Genomic DNA, 19,184 nt, shown 5'->3' with positions numbered 1-19,184 from the left:
CTTTATTCATAAAACCTAGAGTTGATCGCTTGGCCCTTGGAGTAGCCAGGTTATTTGATTTTATTTTAACTTAAGAAAGAAGTTAATTCAGTGAGTATTTGTTGAGTGCCTACTCTGTGCTAGCTCCCATGCTGAGTTCTGAGGGGATGGTGCTGGGAAGAGTCCCCAGCCCTGTCCTCACGGAGCCTGCAGTGTGGTACTCACTGAACAAACCGTGCCAGACAGTACTTAATTACAGTTGTGAGATGGGCCGCAAAGGAAATCTCCAGTAAGTAGCCAGAGGAGCTCACTTAGTCTGGGGGTTCAGGGCGTCTCTGAGGGGATGGTGTTTAAGCCCAGAGAGAGGCAGGATGAGTCGGGATTAGGCAGCAGAGGGGAGAGCAAACAACTCTCCAGGCAGGGGAACAGCATGTCCAGGGCCTTGAGTTGGGAAGAAGAGGACCTAAAAGGAAGCCAGCCTGCTAAGAGCAGAGACTGGAGGCAGATGGCTGCATTGACAAACCAGGCAGTGCAGAAACCGGGTCCTAGAAGCAGCCTCTCGAGGCACAAGGGCACATTATGGACTTTGGATTTGATCTTCAAAGAATAGAAAGCTGTCAAAGGGTTTTAGGCAGGGGGCATGATTCCATTTGTATTATTATTATTTTTTAATCCCTCTAGCTTCTGGGTGGAGAGAAGTGGAGTAGAGGATGTGGGGAGACCAGTTAGGAGTCCAGATGAGAGATGGTGGTGGCTTGGTGAGAGTGGAGGCCCTGGAGAGGAAGAAAAATGAGGCCAAGAAACAGAAAAAGATGTCCAACAGTTGCAGCTTAAAATAACTAGACTCCCTTTACCTAATGGCTAATGGCTAACACTGTTGCGAGCACAAGGAAGTGGCATCCCGGTATGCTGCTGGTAGAAATTGAAAGTGATATGGTCTTGTGTGTGTTGTGGGGGGGGGGGGGTAGTGGCAATGATAATTTTTTTTAAAATGTTAAAAAAATATATTTTAAGTACTTAACCAACAGCCACACAAAGATGTACGTGCGGGGCTTCCCTGGTGGCGCAGTGGTTGAGAGTCCGCCTGCCTATGCAGCGGATGCCAGTTCGTGCCCCGGTCCGGGAAGATTCCACATGCCGCGGAGCGGCTGGGCCCGTGAGCCATGGCCACTGAGCCTGCGTGTCCGGAGCCTGTGCTCTGCAACGGGAGAGGCCACAGCAGTGAGAGGCCCGCGTACCGCAAAAAAAAAAAAAAAAAAAAAAAAAAAGATATACGTGCAAAGATATTAGAGTATTTACACCAGTGAAAAATTGCAAACAACCCAAATATCCATCTGTAGGGAATTAATTACACATCTATGTAACCGTTTAAAAAGTAGATTAATATTAGTGTGTACAGTATGGTCCCATTTTGTAAAGTATCTGGATGTGTATGTATGTGAATGTCTGTATACGTGGGTATGTATACAAAGAGGTTTAGAAGGAAATCTATCTCAAATCACATTGCTAGTGGCAGGTGACTTTTGGGTAAATAGTTCAAAAAAATGATACTTTAAAAGATGAGAAGACAATAACTGCAATGTAACAGAGATTGTAATTAAAGTGTTAGTGCGAGGAAAACCAAGGAAGGGAGTAACTGATTCTCACTCGGCGGGAGCAGGCTTCACGAAAGAGGTGTCATTGGACCGAGAATGAATAATCAGGGATAGGTTTGTTTTCCTGTTTCTGCACAGCTTTGTAGCTCGTATTCAAGAGAAATAGGGAACTCCACTGATAGAAAGACTGATTGATCCGGTTCTGCAGACTTTTCAGTGTTTGCTCCCTGGTCATAAAACATTCATGGCAATTAATTTTAAACCAGATGACAGGAAATGGAAGCGTAAAGCTCTAGAAAGACTCAACAACAGCTTTGAAGAGGGTCCAGTATAGTCACTGTGCCACTGTCTCGCCCCTCACCTGACCGGGTTGGATCTTATACTCATTTGCAGTAGCAATGGCATTCCTAGATATTATGTTATCAGCTCTTTCTATTTACTTGGTTACTATCTTGGATCTTTGAATAAGGAGTCGCTTTCACTTCACATTTCCTAAACTTGTTTTTAGAAGTTATGCAGCTGCCTACCAAAGTGCCCTTTGGGGAATTTAAACATGCATTGATAGGTATAGTGACTTTGTGGAAAAACTGGTGACCTAACAGAACAGGATGCCTCTGCCTTGATTTGCAAACAGAACTTAATTGGTGGCCTTATGACATGAAATTGAAAATTTGGGGTCTGAGGAAGGCCAGAGGGGAAACCTAATACACTCACAGAGCACAGGGTCAGAAGTAGGCCAGTGGGGGTCCCAGTCCCAGGTCCTTCAGTTACCAGCTGTGTGACCTCTGGCAACTTTCCTGACACATAATAAGCGTCAGGTGTTCTTGCAGTTTCAACTTTGAAATAGGACAGACTTAGATTCCAAGTTCTGGCTGCAGCAAAGTGAGGGAACTTAAACCAGCTTTCCCAAGGTAAAGCAGGGGCACTGCTGGGAGGAGGGTAGAAATGGATGAGCATTTTAAATTTCAAACGTCATTCATTTTAATGAGTATTGGAAAAAGTATATGCATAGCACATCAAACCTATGACTTCATAGATATTTTTACAAAAAATGCTTGTGATTAAAAATTCCTTTGAATAGCAACCATTTTGCAATTATAGAATCTATGTTAATTGAAAGGTGGTCTTCCATTGGGCTATAGAGAAAAGAGGAAGAAATAACGAACTGCAGAAACTTTTTAAAAACTTTTATTGGAGTATAGTTGATTTACCATGTTGTGTTAGTTTCCGCTGTATAGCAAAGTGAATCAGTTATACATATACAAATGACCTTTTCCCATATAGGTCATTACAGATTATTGAGTAGAGTTCCCTGTGCTATACAGTAGGTCCTTATTAGTTATCTATCTTATATATAGTAGTGTGAGAAACGTTTTTTAAAAATCCATTAAAATTAGAGTTAAGTAAAATATGTGAATTGATTTGGAAAAATTAGTAAATGGTAATAGCAGTGAGACATTGACGGCGAAAATCGTGAAAGTGGTACCAGCGTGACTGCAGTGGACATTGGCTAGATGGCCAAACCTCACTGAGTTACCATTCTCTCGCCCGTAACATCTCCCAAGGTGGTTATGAGGATCATGAGATAATATCCATAGATATTATCGGCTCAATAGCTGTCACATAGTAGGGACTCGAATCTATGTTTCCTTCCTTTTTCCTTAGCCTCACCTTTCGAAGTTGAAAGTGATCTCTGAGATTGGCCAGGCCAGTTTCCTCACTTTCCAGATGAGGTAAGGGAACCCTGATTGGGGAAAGGCCAGCTGAGGGCTCCTAAAGTCACGTGATGCTCACTCCACTGGGCTCAGGTGTGCGCAGTGCCGGGCAGAGACTTGACCACAGGCCTGAAAGGTCTTGGGGAAACTGACAAAAGGCGTGGGAATGAAAATGAGTTCATTACACAGGCAACAGTCATGGGGGTGTGGAGGGGGTAGTCGTGATCTGAGGGCTACTTTCCAGTGTAGTACATCTTCATAGACCCTACTCTGCAAAGGGGTAAACTCTATGTAGAGAAGGAAAGAAATTGGAAAAATACCCCAAATGTCAGAAGTGAGTATGTTGATGTAGTAGCGTTTTTCTTTGCTCTGTTTCTCCTGGTAATTAATGATTGCTTGCATTTTGACATCTATGAAAAATAAAGTTGCCAAAATGGAAAGCTGAATTTTCTGTACTGAGAGATGGGTGCCATTGGTGCCCTTCTTGGCATGTAACTATTTTAATTGTCGTGCTTCATTTTTGAAGTAATTCTCTTCCAGCCCCCAGCCCCTAATCATTAGCAACTTCCCCAGTTACATGGGCTCATAAGCGGTTGGTAGCCAATATTGGGTATAAAACTTATGACGTCTTTTAGTCCAGTGGTCTCCAGGGATTAATTGTCATCTTCTTCTTGTTTTGCAGATGGAAAAACTGAGAATCAGAGAGGGCTAGTGATCTCTCGGACACGTGGTCCGTAGGTAAGTGATAATGCTGGAAGTGAGCCTAAAATAAGATCTATGTCTAGTCTCTGTGATTCAGTCTCTGAAGCCCCATCTCCGCAATCTTGCGATTTTTCTGATTTGCGCAATTGAAGTCAGGAAATGAGTTGGTCAGAGGCGTTTGGGTATTATTTGCACGTGTGGTTTCTGTTTGTTCCCACTGTTGAGTTGGAATGTTTAACAGGTGGGTTTGTGAAGGCCTCGTAAGCAAACCAGGCCCGTGCTGGGGCTAATGGGATATCACTGCCCTGTCTTCAACAGATCTAAGAGTTTGGTTCATCTAGAACAGAGAGCCCTGGACTACGGGTGTCAGGAGATCTGGCTTCCTGTCCCACAGTGAGCTGCTCTGTGACCTTGAACAAACCACTTAACTCAGGGATTCACTCATTTTTCATTCTTTCTTTCAAACTGTTTTTCCCCAGAATGTGTGGTGCTGCCCTCTGTGTCAGGCACTGAGAATAACAAGGTAAACACAACATAAGCTTTGCCCGGGAGGCACTCACAGCCCAATTTATGAGCTCCTGCATTTCCTCATTACTGTCTCATCATGAGAACTTCTAACATCTGCTTTGGAGTTTACAATCTCTAGGGCATTTTGTGATCTTCCCCGAAACTCTGTAAGATGGAAAGAAGTTGTTATTACCATTTTGCAGAGGAGAAAACTATGGCTTAGAGAGTTGGCTCAGGCCCTTGAGTGAGTAAGGGTTAGAGCTGCCCTTGAAACCCTTGAGCTAGATTTACTAGCTCCTAAGCATTTGTTTTTGAGAACAGCACACTGTTCCACTGAAGGTTTGGGCATTTGAACGGGCGTTTTTGTACCCTGTCCCTTAGCAGTGAGTAAAATGTTGGGCACATCGGCACCCAGAGGAAACCCACGCTGGTGCAGAGATACTTTTCTGCAAGGAGTACTTTCCTGTGTCTAACTGATTATTCCAGAAAGCAATGTCTTCTGTGCCTGAGACTGAAGGCAGCCTTGGGCTCTGGGTAAGCTGATAACCAGAGGAGAACATGCTGCAGGCCCAGGGCCACCTCCTTCAGGTGGCTGCGATTCAGCATATCAGAGAAAGCCCGCCATGGGCCAGAGGGACACAGCCCCCCTCTTCCGCAGTGACCCTACTGAACACGGTTGCTTTCCACCAAAGCTTAACGATCCTGGGTCTGCTTTTGCAGAGTTGCCTGGCCTCAGGCAAGACAGGGAGAATGATGTGGATTAGAGGCTGTGCTGTTTGTTTGTGGGATGACAACTGCTTGAGCAGGAAGCTCCTGGGCTCCCTCAAAGTCTGGAATTTCAAAGGGTGCGTGAATCACCGCAGGGACTGGGCCTGGTTTCTCTGTTTTACTGTGCGTGTGTACGCTGTGAATTGTGGCCATCTTTAATGAAGAGGACTAGCATGTGTGTGATATCTGGGATGTGCGGGATTTGTGGGGAATGTGTGTGCCTCGGTGGGGAGTGGGGTTTGTAAGGGATGAGTGTGTGTGTGTGTGTGTGTGTGCGCGCGTGTGTGTGTGTTTAATCTCTAGGAAGCAATTCTCGTGAAAAAAAGAAAACACTTAACAGGTATAATTTTTCAACAGGACCCAGAAATGGGCTTTTAATAAGCATCATTAAACTCTTTGATTACAAGGGGAGGCCAGCCATTCTTTCATCCTGGCTTAGATCACACAGCTCTCCCTTGCCCTGTTCTTTGGGGTCAGATAAAAACTCCTACTATTCATATTGGTCTCTCCAAAGGCCTTTCTCCCCTTTCTTGCCCTCCCCAGCCCCTGCCCCTACCCCGCGCTTTCTGATCTCTCTGCTTGGACCTCGACACAGACAGGGCTGGTGTCAGGACTGACAGATGATAGCTGCGGGTACGCCTGGAATCTGAGCGTCCTGTGTCTCGCCCTGTCCCAGCAGGAAACTTTAGAGTCTTTGTTTAGGAGGTACTCTGAGCCCAGAGATCCGGGGCTCCTTCCTTTCCCTGAGGGTCACTTACAGCCACTGACACCCAGCAGGGCTGTGTGTGCGTGTGTGCAAACCCTTTCCTGCATGGCTTGGGTTTCCTCTTGTCTGACACGGGAGGAGGAGAAGCTGTGTTGAAAGACAGGTTTTGCTCTGGACTGAAAGCATTCTGCCAGGTCTCCGAAGGAAGCTGGTTCCCAGAGTTATTATCTTTCCTGAGCTGAGAACGAGGTGCTCCGTGACAGGAAACCAGGTAGGCTTAGCAACAGGCTTATCAGGCTGCACTGCAGGAATGTTCATTTGTGTCAACAGGTCTGGGTTTGTGTAATTTTGTTCTTCTCTGTGCACGGGATCCGTTCTGGGGCTGGTGTGTTCTGATTTGCTCGGCTCCTTCCCAGAGGTGAAGCACTCCGTAAGGTGTGGAGCTCTGCCTGGGTCATCCTTGTTCCCTCCACAGGACCCAGCCCGGGGGTACCGGGCACAGGGCTGAGTGTGCAGTGTCTGTGGTCTACGTAGAAGCCACTGTAGCTCCAGGCTGCAGAGTGGTCCTGAGTGGGGGTATTCCTGCCTCGATTAATATACCAGGCGCTCATTAGAGTCCTAGCTTGGCCTCTTACTGCACCAACTACTCAGTTTCTCTGTGCCTTGGTTGGTGCTGGAGGCGCTGCCCTATTTGGAACGTTCTATCTAGTTCTTGCCAGCAGCTCCTTTGCAGGGACCAGCCTCTGGTCCCTATGGCTCCAGTTGTTGGTTGGCTCAGAACTGGCTCCAAACCGGACAAGGCACTGAACATTAAAGTCCTGCTACACATCCTAGGTGGATGTGCTGCCTTGACCTTGAGGCTTACCCAGGCAGTACTCCAGGGCTGGAGCAACAGCCATCCAGTGTCAGTTCTCCAAACACCCTTAGTCGTTGCTTTAAGGGACATCTATTTTGTTAAGCACCTACTGTGTGCAAGGCACTGTGATATTAAGTATATTTTTTCTAACTTTATACCCATTTTCCAAATGAGATAAGTAAGTTTCAAAGACGTTAACATACCCAAGAGTACCTGAGTATTCAGTGATAATGCTAGGATTTGAACCCAGGTGTTTGGATTAGAAAGCATATACTCTCGGTCTCTATAAAGCACGTAGCACACAATGGTGAGCAGAAAATGGTTGTCACCTATTCGTGACAGTTCTTTTAAAAGTAATTATTTAATAAAGCACTTACCACATGGCATCCTAATCGATGGTTCTTCTGTGGTCCTCTCTCACTGGACTGTGAGGTTCTTGAGGGCAGAAACTGGAAGCCCCAGCCCCTGGCAAGGTACAGGGTTTAGAGCAACTGATCAATAAATGTTTGAATGATTAACAAGATTCATAATGCCTCCCTGTACTGATTGCTGACTATGTGCTGGGCAAAGTGCTGAATGCTTTAGATGTATATTATTTTGTTTAATTCTTGAAACAACGCTGTCAGATAGATACTGTTATTACAATAATATTTATAATAAGGAAAATAGAGGCTTGAAGAGTTTTGAGTCACGTTCCCAGGTTACACAGCTGCTAAGTGGCAAAGCTGGAAATAGGACCCCGGCTGACTGCTTACCTGTGGTGTCTTGCCTTGCCCCTGTGCTCTGGCCTCCCCCAGATGTCCCAGCATCCCTCACACCACAGCTGATGCCCAGGGCTCCTCCAGTGACTTCCTGTGAAGCTGTCATTCAAATCTTAGTGCCTGCCTATCTGGAGCTGTGTGAAGTTTCCATCCAGAAGGGAGAAAGCTGGTGAAGGCTGGGGGGGCCACAGTCACATATGAAAGACAGTATGAAGAACTACTAATAAGATGGACGAGACAAGGGTTTCCTTTCTGGAGAGTAGACCTAATTTACAGGACACAAGTGGGGGTGAGGTCAACATATCAAGAGGCACAACCTTTTGAGAACAGTGGTGAAGCACTTCAGGGACGTTTTCTGGGGGCATTTCTTAGGCTTGGCACCTAGGCTGCCGCGGACTTGTTGGTGGGTAGGGTTGGGCGAGGGAAAGGCCTTGGTGCCTTGCTCTCCAGGGAGGGCCTTGCCTACTGGGAACTTCCCACAAGCCCTCATGGACCAATGACTTATTTCATCATGGGGCGCTTCATCTTACGCAAGCTGAAGAAATGGTACTCCACCTACGTTGCCACAAGATAATTGACCCCTTGTGACTTTGTCTAAAGGGGGGCGGGAGCATGTGCTCTTAGTGAAAGTTAAGGGGCAGGGAGGAGAATTTGAGCTGGGAAAGCGAGGGACTTGGAATTACTCTGGAGGCTGCCCGGGTGGGACGAGGATTCTGACTATTGACTCCCGACAGGGCCAGGGCCCACTTTGCGAGAATCCAGGTGTGTGTTCTGTGTCCCGGGGACTCTAGTGAGGTATGCCGGTGCCCTCATCTAAATGCTACAACAGAACAGCTGCTTTGGGAGACCACACATGGACACTCCTCGGCCAAGAGAAAAGCAAGCAGGATGACGGCATGATGACACATCAGTTGAAGCCTTCATGGACATGTCTTTGGGTGGCTCAGGGCTTCAATCCTCGGGAGGCTGGCCCTGTGCACCCCAAAAGCAGTGGTGATACTGGTTCTTGAAGCTGGGCCTCGAGGGTATTTCCTTTTTCCCTCATAGCAATGATTTTTAAACCATACCCTGCAGAACCCTGGGGGGTTAGTGAAATCCTCTCTGAGACCTCCCCTGGAGATAGGCAGACAGTTCCCTATTGGCTCCTGGACACCGGCCTTGCTCATCCTCTTCCCCTTGTTTGCTCACTGGGCTTCCTTGTTGCCAAGACTGGTGTTCGGCTGGGATGTACTCCATGGCCGCGCTGTTTGTTTACAGCCAACATGTGCTCTCATTGGCTATTGTGTCTGTTCTGATTGGTTGCCGTCTGTGCCGTATCCGTTGTTAAATATTTTGAATTTCGCTCCCGGTTGCAAGCCTCCCTTTTGTGCAGAGCCAGCTGCATCCCAGTGTAGGCACGTTGTGAACCACAGGCTGCACAGAACCACAACAGTTTGGCTGCCTTTGAGAAGTTCTCGCTGTGCTCCCTCATCCATCCTAGGGCCACAGAGTCACCCGAACGTCACCAGCCCACATGGCCGTGCGGGGCTCAGCTATTTGCCCACCGCCACCAAAGCAGAAGCCCTGGTTATGTTGCCGTGGCAGACCTGGGAGCTGGGGCTGGTCGCTGGTCTTTTCTGTCCCAGCCCCTGGCATGGCTCTTTAGCAGACAGGTCGCAGGCTTTACTGCCTGCCTGTGGACATGATTCCCAGATTCACTCAGCTGTGCCTTTACGAACAAGCTGCTTTCTCAAATGGGCAGGATGTGCCAGCTTTGCTGGCAGAATTCCTTATGAGCATTTGTTCTTTCCTTCCCCCTTTTCTTCAAAATAAAAGGAAAGGCAGAAGGAATAGCAGAAGCAATGTTAGATAAAAGTGCATACATTTGAGATTCAGGCAGATCGGGATTTATATCCAGGCTCTGCTCCTCATTAGCTGTTTGACCTTAGGGGAATCATTTAACCTCTCTGTACCTTCTGTTCAAAAGAAATAATAATAACTCTAAAGAGTCGCTGGGTCTATAAAATAATACATACACGTAAGTTGAAGGTGCCATGCCAATGAGAGTCATTAGCATATATTGTCCCTCTTTCTGGTGACATTTTCAATCTATAACGATTCCAAAAAGTGAGTCAGTGGCAAATGCTATCTCTTCCAGGGCTAGAGCCTGGGAGGAGAGACTGAAAAATGAGAGGAAAAGAACCAGCCCATCATTTTTAGTTTAGAGAGCCTCCAAGCCTAAAGCAGAACCTCTAGCACAGGCAAGAGAGGAGAGAATGGAGAACTTATCTTTGAGTTTCCTTGCAAACAAGGGGAAAAGGGAAAGCTGATAGATTACATGTTCTCATTGGCTAACACTGAGTCTTTGTTGAGGGGTAAGTAAGCACAGATGATAAGCTATTAGCTAGACATAGGGAGGTATAGCTTGTGCAGGAATGGCAGATACATGATGTATTAGGTTGGGTTCCTGGGAGCAGACTCTGGGACAGAGATTTGTGTGCTGAAAGTTTACGGGGCTTGCCCTCGGGATCAGCACCTGTCCGGGAGTAAGGGAAGTAAGATTAGATCGAGGGAGGAGTTGAGCGGCATTGCGGTCACAACAGAGGCATCAACCGATCCCACGGGGAGCTCTGGAGCTGGGATGGTCCTTCAGTTCCCTGCACTGAGTCAAGGGAAGTTGACCTTACTGCCGTCAGCAGCAACAGCTGGGTACTGCCCCTGGGTAAGGCAGCTTCCTTGGGCTGAGGACCATTCCTGAAGAATGACTCCACTGAGAGCTGTCAGCAGCCGGCAGCAACAGTCCCCACAGCTGGGGCACTGAGTGCCTCAGTCCCAAAGGGCTCCTCTGGGCAGCACATCACAGCATCCACTACACATGGCATGCAGGCTGCCCTTCTTTCCGTACATCCTACTGCACACGTCACTAATTGAAACACCTCTCTTTACCACTGTGTTCAGATGCGGTCTCAGAATTTTTTCAAAAACAATGCTAGATAAACGTTATCAACCAGCTGGAATTGGCACATGAGAAGGAACCCATTGGCTCCCTTTGGCCTCTCCATCTTTAGGAGACGTTCATTGATGGTGTAACAATAAGCCTTCGGTGTTATGATTTATGTTTCAACATTGGACAGTTGGAAAACCTTAGACAAGTTCCCTGACATGCCTAGTGGAAAATGTGATTTTTAAAATATATTTCATTATTCCCTTTGACCACATTCCATTTATTTGAATTGTGGCTTGTTTTTCTTTTCTGCTACTAAATGCAGTTTTCCCCATGATTCATTTCCTTTTCTTCTCCCTCTCTTTTTAATTTTTTTAAAAAATTAATTTACTTTTTACTACGTATTCTCTTGTCATATCATCCATTCTTATTTCAACCATCGGCCACTTCAGATGTCCCTTCTTCGCCCAGTTCACAACTACTGGTCACCTGCTAGATCTGTCCATATGACTCGCCTCTCTAGCCCCCAGAATAGCAATAAACGACACCCGTGGTTAGCCCATGAGGAAACAGATGCTTAGAGAGGTTAAGATGCTTTTTGAAGATGAGACATCTTGCAAATGACTGGGGTGGGCTTTATCTTAGGTTTGTTAGCTCCCAAAGTCTGTGTCCTTTTTTCTCTACCTTTGAGATATTTGTTGAGGTGATGACTCTAGTTTCTCCTTTTTGAGTCTTGCCTGGCTGAGAACTCTACAAACTTCAGTTGCTAATCCCATTGGTCATTATAAACCATTGCAGAGTGTTGGGGCCACCCCACACTGCTGGGTGGGTTGGAGACCCTTCTGCTTTCCCTGAACAGGGTATAGCTACTTATAGAGTGCTGGGCACAGCCTGGCCCCTGGGCCCATCAGCTGGGGGTATTCAGTTTTTATTGAATTCCGGAGATGCTCCGGTGGTGGGGAGCCTTTGGGATCAGACTCGCTGTCATGATTGATGGGATGGGGCTGACACTGAAGCCTACAAGTGACTTGTTTTAACTCTTGATAAATGAGACTCCAGTTGGTCCAGCTGCCCAGCTGCCGAAAGCCTGGCAGCATCACTGAGGGACCCACCTGGGTCTCTGAGCCGAGCGCCTATGCTGTGATCTGTAATCCTCCTTTAAGGAAGATGCATTTGGTAAAGGAAGGTCTTTTGCTTTTAGCCGAGGGCTGATTCCATCAAAACCAAAGGTAAATTAGGTTGTTGTTAAAGAACACTTATAGAGGCTCCTATTCTGTGACAGATACTTTTATTCTGAAGCTAAGCACTTAGAGATACAAAAATAAAACCAGTGTCCCACCCCTCATGCTTAAAACGTGAGCTGGTGTTTTTTACTGTTGTGTAGACGGAAGACAAGGGCTCGACCACCTCCTGATGCTGTGAGGCTTCTGAGCTCTTACAGCCAGTTCCTCGATGCAGCCCTCTGCCCTTCAGACCATGACTTCTTTGCACAGGGAGGACTTTAGGATCCTCAGGGTGAGTGGAAAGAGAGTCTGATTTGAGTCCTCTCTCCTCTCTCTGATAACAGATTTTCTGTGTGACCTTGGACAGGGCACTTGACCTCTCTGGTCCTCAGTGTTACCTCAGAGTCGATATAGAAAGTGGCCACTGTAATGCCTCAAGTGCCTGCTGTTGGGAAAGCACCTTGTATAATGCCTCGTACACAGTAGGCACTCTATAAATGATACCATGTTTTCCTTCCCCACCCCCACTTCCTTTCTTAGCGAGATCAGTGAAGAATTTACTAGACATTGATGACCTATAGAGCAGGGATTTCCTCAAGGAGTGCTTTCAGTCTTCATTGGGTGATCTAGGGCTGAATGGGTTCTCCGGTCTCCCTCCAGTATGCTTTCTCACTGGACTCCAAGGGAGGAGGTTACATCCTCAATACCTCCTACCAGCCCTGATTTTCAGAGGACTCCTCTGCATTTTCTGATTCTTCACGACCACCCCAATATTCCTTCCTAGTGGGATGTGGCCATGATTGCTCAGAAGAAGAGGTGGCTATGGCAAAGGGAAGGGGTCCTGCACCGTGAGCTGGCATTGTGAGAACAGGACACTCTTTTGCCCTCTCTAAGACTTAAGTCTTCTCTTTTATAACATAGGGTAATAATACTTTCCTTGTGGGCATTGTCTGAGGATTGCATGTGATAACACACGTGAGAACAGGCTTTGAACAAACCTGTACTTTGTGATTACAGATGCTGTCTTTCTTCTGTGAGTTTCCACCTCTTGGTCTGGCCCCTTCACCGATAGCTCCCAGCAGAATTTCCCAAATGTATCAGGACCGTGCAGAAAACTGTCCAACCAGCTGTTTGTGGAAATCTGTACTATGACCCTTCCCTAAGAACTTGTTTTAGTTATTTATGTCTGTCTACTTCTCTAAACTCCAAGATATTTAAGGACAAGGTCCAATCTTAATTTATCCATATCTCCAGGATATAACAGAGGTGTCATAATTGTTTGAAGAAATAAACGAAGATGATAGATAATGAAAACTATTGGTATCTGCTCTGGGGATATAAGGTCTCATGTAATCCTACAGGCCTAGGAGGCTGATATTATCCCACTCTCGAGCAAAGGGAAATTGAGGCCCAGAGAGGTGAAGCCACTTACTCAAGAGTCAGTAACTAGCAGAGTAGGGACACCAGCTTCAGAGCCCTGGACTCCAAACTAGTTCTTACCTCCTCTACTAGGTTCTCTCTCTCTCTCTCTCTCTCTCTCTCTCTTTCTCTCTCTCTCTCTCTCTCTCTCTTTCTCTCTCTCTCCCCCCCCCTCCTTTCCACATTTTATTGTACAAACAACATTAAAACAACAATAACAGGAAAAAAACTCACCTTCCAATTTCCCACTTCTAGCAAGTCAGTTGTTTCCATTTTTCCACATTCCTGCTGTCTCTTTCTTGCATTTGTTCTTTTTTAATAACAGCATTATTGAGATACAATTCACAGGCCATAAAATTCACTATTTTAAATTGTACGATTCAGTGTTTTCTAGAAATATTTAACCATCACCACTATCTAATTTTAAAACAGTCCGTCACCCCCAAAAAGAAACCCCATCCTCATTAGCAGTCACCCCCCGATTCCCTGCTCCCCCTGCCCCCAGCCCCTGGCAGCCACTAAGCTACTTTCTCTGTCTATAGATTGCCTATCCTGGATGTTTTATAGAAATAGAATCCTATAATATGTTGCCTTCGTGTCTGGTTTCTTATACATCCATGTTGTAGCATGTATCAGTGCTTCATTCCTTTCTGTGGCTGAATAATACACACACGTACATACACACACACACACACACACACACACACACATCCTTGTTTTGTTTATCTATTTATCAGTTGATGCATATTTGGGTTATTTCTACTTTTCAGCTATTATGAATAATGCTGCTATGAACATTTGTGTACAAATTTTTGTGTGGATGTATACTTTTAGTTCTTTGGGGTACATGCCTGTAAATGATATTGCTAGGTCATACTCTATGATCAACATTTTTAGGAACTGCCAGTCTGTTTTCAAAAGTAACTGCACCGTTTTACAATCCCACCAGCAATGTATGAAGTTTCCAATTTTTTCACATCCTTAGCAACTCTTTTCATTGTCTCTCTCGCTATTTTTTTAGCCATTCTCCTGGATTTGAAATATCTCATTGTGGCTTTGATTCAGGTTTCCCTAAAGACTGATGATGTTCAGCATCTCTACATGTGCTTTTTGGCCATTTTTATATCTTTTATTGGAGAAATGTCTATTCATGTCCTTTGCCCATTTCTTAATTGGGTTATTTTTCTTTTTACTGTTGCATTGTGAGTTCTTTATGTATTCCAGATACAAGTCACTTATCCAACATATGATTTGCAAATATTTTCTCCCATTCTCTGAGTTTTCTTGTCACTTTCTTCATAATGTTCTTTGAAGCACAGAAGTTTTAAATTTTGATGAAATTTGTCTGTTTTTTCTTTTGTCACTTGTGCTTTGAGTATCACATCTAAGAAACCTTTGCTTAATCCCAAGCCATGAAGACTTACTCCCATATTTTCTTCTAAGAGTGTTATAGTTTTAGTTCTTACATGTAAGTCTATGATCCACTTTGAGTTAAGCTTTGTATCTTGTGTGAGGTACAGGACCAACTTCATTCTTTTGCCTGTGTATATCCTGTTGTCCTAGCCCCATTTGTTAAAGAGACTATTATTTCCCCAGTGAAGGTTGATTTGTGGACTCTCAATTCTATTTGATTAATCTCTCTATCTATCCTGGTGCCAATATCACACTGCTTTGATTACTGTAGCTTCAGAGTAAGTTTCGAAATTGGAAAGTGTGGGTCCTCCAATGTTGTTCTTTTTCAAGATTACTTTGGGTATTCTGTGTTTCTTGCATTTTTATGTGAATTTTAGGATCTACTTACCAATTTCTTAAAAAAATATATCCACCTGGGATTTCCACCAGAAAAGGAGAGATATCCCACGTTTATGGAATGTCTCTCCTTTTCTGCGGTGTTTTATAATGTTCAATATTATCAGACATATAACATGTAAAGAAGTCTTGCACTTGTAAAGAAGCCTGTTCTTTAAAAAAAAAAGTATTCCTAAATATTGTATTCTTTTTGATGTCGTTGCAGATAGAATTGCTTTCTTGACATCATTTTTTGGTTGTTCATTGCTGGTATATAGAAAACAGATGATTTTTGTACATTGAACTTATATCCTGCAAACTTTCTGAACTTGTTTATTAGTTCTAATAGTTTTTCTGCATTTATTAGGATTTTCTATATAAAACATTTTGTCATCTCTGAGTAGAGATAGTTTTATTTCTGCCCTTACCTAAACTGGATTCCTTTTTTTACTTTCTCTTGACTAATTTCCCTGATTAGAACCTCCAGTACAATGTTGAATAGAAGTGGTGAGAGCCGACACCTTGTCTTGTTTCTAATCTTAGGGGGAATGTTTTCAGCCTTTCACCATTAAGTATGATATTAGCTGTGAGTTCTTCAAAGATGATCTTTGTTCGGCTGAAGAATCCTTGTATTCATTGTTTATTGAGTATTTTTGTCATAAAGCGGTGCTGGATTTTGTCAGTGCTTTTCTGTGTCTACTGACAGGATCGTGAGATTTTTCTCCTTTATTCTCTTAATGTGGTGTATTATGTTGATTGGTTTTGTATGTTAAACCAACTTTGCATTCCTAGGAAAACCCCACTTGATTATGGTGTATAATCCTTTTCATATTTGTTGGATTCAGTTCAGTATTATTTTGTCGAGGAGCTTTGTGTGTATAATCAAAGGGGATCGTGATCTGTAGGTTTTTATGCCTTGAGATATATTTGACTGATTTTGGTGTCAGGGTAATGCTGACCTCATAAAATGAGTTGGAAAGCGTTCCTCCTTCTGTTTTTTTGCAAGAGTTCATGAAGGATTTATATTCATCTTGCCTCTTTTTTTGAGAACTTTAAAGAGTCGTAATGAGGACAAAGCTTATGACAGCTCACAGTTATGCCTTATCATGTGCCTGTGCTGGGTGAGTCTATGACCACAGAAACTTGACATTAGATTAAAGCCTGAACATTTCCCTATGAGTAGGACAGTAGTCTCCTACCATTACGCCACAAGACATTCAGTACTTGGAAACTGGGGTGGACAGACAGACATGGTTCCTTCCTCTTTTTTTTTTAATTTTTTACTGTTTTAAACATTTCTGCACAAATGCCTGGATGAATATTCTGTTGAAGCAAAACCTTCTCCTCCAAAACAGACAACAGGTTGGCCTCTTGACCACATGCTGAACAAGACCAATGCTTACACCGTTATCTCCCCTGAAACCTGTCATTGTCCTCCTAGAAAATCAAAATATCCATACATATTAATAGCTCGGCATCCATGTTAACAAAAGAGTTGAGTGTTTGTTTTTCGTTACTTTTTAACATGTGAAAATGAGGAAAGACTATTCCTGACTGAAATTGCTTGGAACAAGAAACCAGAGTCTGAGCTTTCACTACATTACAGGACAGATCACGATGATGTTCAGTCCCTGAGCTTTTCTAAAGGAAAGACGCTTTGAGTGGTGGTCATTCACTCATGCCTTCAGTCACTTCATTAATTGACTCAGCAATTCCATATTGAGCTCCTTTTCTATGGCAGGCCCTGTACTGCAGTGTCAGGTCACACAGATGGGAATGCATTTCAGTCCTAAGGGAGAAGCCAGTCTGGTGGGGAAGATCAGACTCTAAGCCGACAGTCACTACCAAGCATGATCATGGCCATAACACAGGCATAAAAGGAGGTCACAGGAATGTAGAGGGAGGAGATATCAAGGAGAGACAGTGTCAGAGGAGATATGGTCCACTGGGAAACTCGAAGCATGCATAGGAATTGGCCTGATGGAGGCCCAGGCAGAACCAGGAGGTCACTGAGAACAGTCTGTCTCCACATTCAGTCATTCACAGGGGCTTAAAGGAACAGCGCTGAAAGATGACGTGGAGAGACCCCAGGAGGCAAATCCTAAATCCAAAAAGCTTGTGTGCTTTTTGAAGAAGTCTGCACTTTATCCTGGGGTGGTAAATGTTTTAATGACTCGTGACCTTTCCTGGAGAGCAGCCCAAGGGTACCAGAGAGGCGGAACTAAAACCATATCTGATAGAAAAAGTCAGGTCTAGACCTTGGAGAATTGTCCTTGAGTAGAATGCAGGTCTCCTACGGCCTTTCATCCATCATACCCCGTCTCCTGGACCTTGTCTTCCCTTCCATCACCCTAGAAGAGGCATCCCAGCTCACTAGGAGGTCAGACTCAAAAATATTGAATTCTGGAGTGGATAGCACTGAATCCTATCATGCTCGTTGGTAAAATAGGGACATTGATGCCTCCTTCCTAGGGTTGTCGTGCTAACAAAATGAAATAAGGGTTCTCTAAACATCTTCAGAAATCTCCACTACAAGCTAGACGAAAGATGTGTTACGTCCGTTATGGAAGTAAGACCATCAGTGTTGGGAGCTGCATAGACCTGGATTCAAATTCCAATGCAGCCCCGGCTGCCTGACCCTGGACAAATTATCTTCACTCTCTGAGCCTCAGTTTCCTTGTCGGTGAAATAGAAATGATCATAATACCTCCCTTTGGGGTTGCGATGAGAAGGAAGTGTTATGGTCCCTGTGACATCCCCAGGCACATCAAAGGTGCTGAAGAATTGCCTTTTGAATCTGAATGTGAACAGGGAGCTCTGCTTTTCCTGGAGGCTCCTGGAGGGTTGGACACACATCTCCTTCATTGCTCTGTGTTTAGAGCCTAACATATAACGATGATTAGCATATAAAGATATTCCAGTGTTTTTGCAGTTGAATTTACTTCCTCCTCTCAATCCAGGTTTCTATCCAGTTGAAAAAAGAATTGACTGTGACCTTTTGGAAATACAAATAAATCAATAAAGAAAAGAGATTTTATTTATTTTTTAATAAATTTATTTATTTTATTTATTTATTTTTGGCTGTGTTGGGTCTTCGTTGCTGTGTGCGGGGTTTCTCTGGGCTTCTCATTGCGGTGGCTTCTCTTGTTGCAGAGCACGGGCTGTAGGCACGCAGGCCTCAGTAGTCGTGGCTCACAGGCTCTAGAGCGCAGGCTCAGTAGTTGTGGCGCACAGGCTTAGTTGCTCCGCGGCTTGTGGGATCTTCGCGGACCAGGGCTCGAACCCGTGTCCCCTGCATTGGCAGGCAGATTCTTAACCACTGCGGCACCAGGGAAGCCTGAAAAAAGATATTAAATCATCTCATTTTATACATTTATTTTGCTGAGTGGGCTAAGCAGGTATTGGTCAACTGGGGGCTTCCTTAAGGGAACAGGAAGAGCTCACAGCTCCTGCTTCCACGGACCTGGTGTGGCTGCCCCAGTTTCTCCAGCCAAAAGGCAGAGGAGTATCTCTTGCACACTGAGGAGTTAGGAAGTTTAACCTGGGAGAAATGTGTCCTTAATGATGTTTTATACCCAGGGGCCTCTGGAGAAGAGAGATTCAGGAAGATTAAGTGGGACAGGAGGCTGCAGGAGCTACCCGCCAAGGGGCAAGGGTGTGGAGCAATGGGAATTACACCCTCGAATGTGCCCCAGGGGAGGGCGCGTGTGATTACAGCAGCCCTAGAAGCAGACTTAGTACAATCTGTGTCCCAGACTTGTTCCATCTCCAGTCTGGTCCCCATTCTTGGCTTTCCCTGCTTCTTCTGTTCCCCTCCTCTCCCAGATGAGGAGAGGACTTGCTACAGGACTCAATAAAGCCCAGAATCAGGCCCGGGAGCGATGGTACCCACTTCCCTGAGTCCCCACCAGTGTCACTTGCCGAGTGCCAGGCTTTGGGCTGAGTGAGACAGGGCTCCCCCACCCCCTAGAGTTGCTCTCTGTGTGGGGAATAGCCACAAAGGGATGAAGGAAGGTCTTCAGGAGCTCTTTGGAGGCTGCAGTGAACCTGCGTAGAGGGAGAGCAAGGGGCGGGGAGGAAGGGTGAAAGCTGCAGAAGAGCCGGGGATGGTCGATGTGCATCTTGAAGGATGAGAGTTTATCAGGCAGAGGAGGAAGTGGAGGGTATTCCTGGCAGAGGTAAGTTTGCACAGAGGCTCTGAGACCTGATGGACCTGGAGTCCTGGAGAAATGGGAAGAAGTT

General features: G+C 45.1%; 1 protein-coding gene across 11 annotated transcripts in view; it reads left to right on the top strand.

Moving 5' to 3' along the window:
- Positions 1-19,184, top strand: part of TENM4 (teneurin transmembrane protein 4) — a 739,976-nt gene that overhangs the window by 146,770 nt on the left and 574,022 nt on the right. For all 11 annotated transcript variants that reach the window (XR_009564930.1, XM_060303774.1, XM_060303773.1 and 8 more), the window contains one exon: positions 3,972-4,027. The gene's annotated coding sequence lies outside the window, so the exon portion shown is untranslated. The remainder of the gene's footprint in view (positions 1-3,971; positions 4,028-19,184) is intronic.

Source organism: Globicephala melas, chromosome 8 (assembly GCF_963455315.2).
Source record: "Globicephala melas chromosome 8, mGloMel1.2, whole genome shotgun sequence".
Taxonomy (NCBI): domain Eukaryota; kingdom Metazoa; phylum Chordata; class Mammalia; order Artiodactyla; family Delphinidae; genus Globicephala; species Globicephala melas.
The sequence above is the reverse complement of the archived record's forward strand: the minus strand, read 5'-3'. Positions and strand labels throughout refer to the sequence as shown.